The following is a 221-nucleotide window of genomic DNA, read 5'->3' on the forward strand; positions in this document are numbered from 1 at the left end:
GTTTGCTCTTTAGTTCTTCTAGGTCCTTGTTAAACGTTTCTTGTACTTTCTCCATTCTATTTCCAAGATTTTGGATCATCTTTACTATCATTACTCTGTATTCTTTTTCAGGTAGACTGCCTATTTCCTCTTCATTTGTTTGGTCTGGTGGGTTTTTACTTTGCTCCTTCGTCTGCTGAGTATTTCTCTGTCTTCTCATTTTGCTTAGTTTACTGTGTTTG

This window comes from Physeter macrocephalus, chromosome 9 (assembly GCF_002837175.3).
Source record: "Physeter macrocephalus isolate SW-GA chromosome 9, ASM283717v5, whole genome shotgun sequence".
In the NCBI taxonomy this organism is placed as follows: domain Eukaryota; kingdom Metazoa; phylum Chordata; class Mammalia; order Artiodactyla; family Physeteridae; genus Physeter; species Physeter macrocephalus.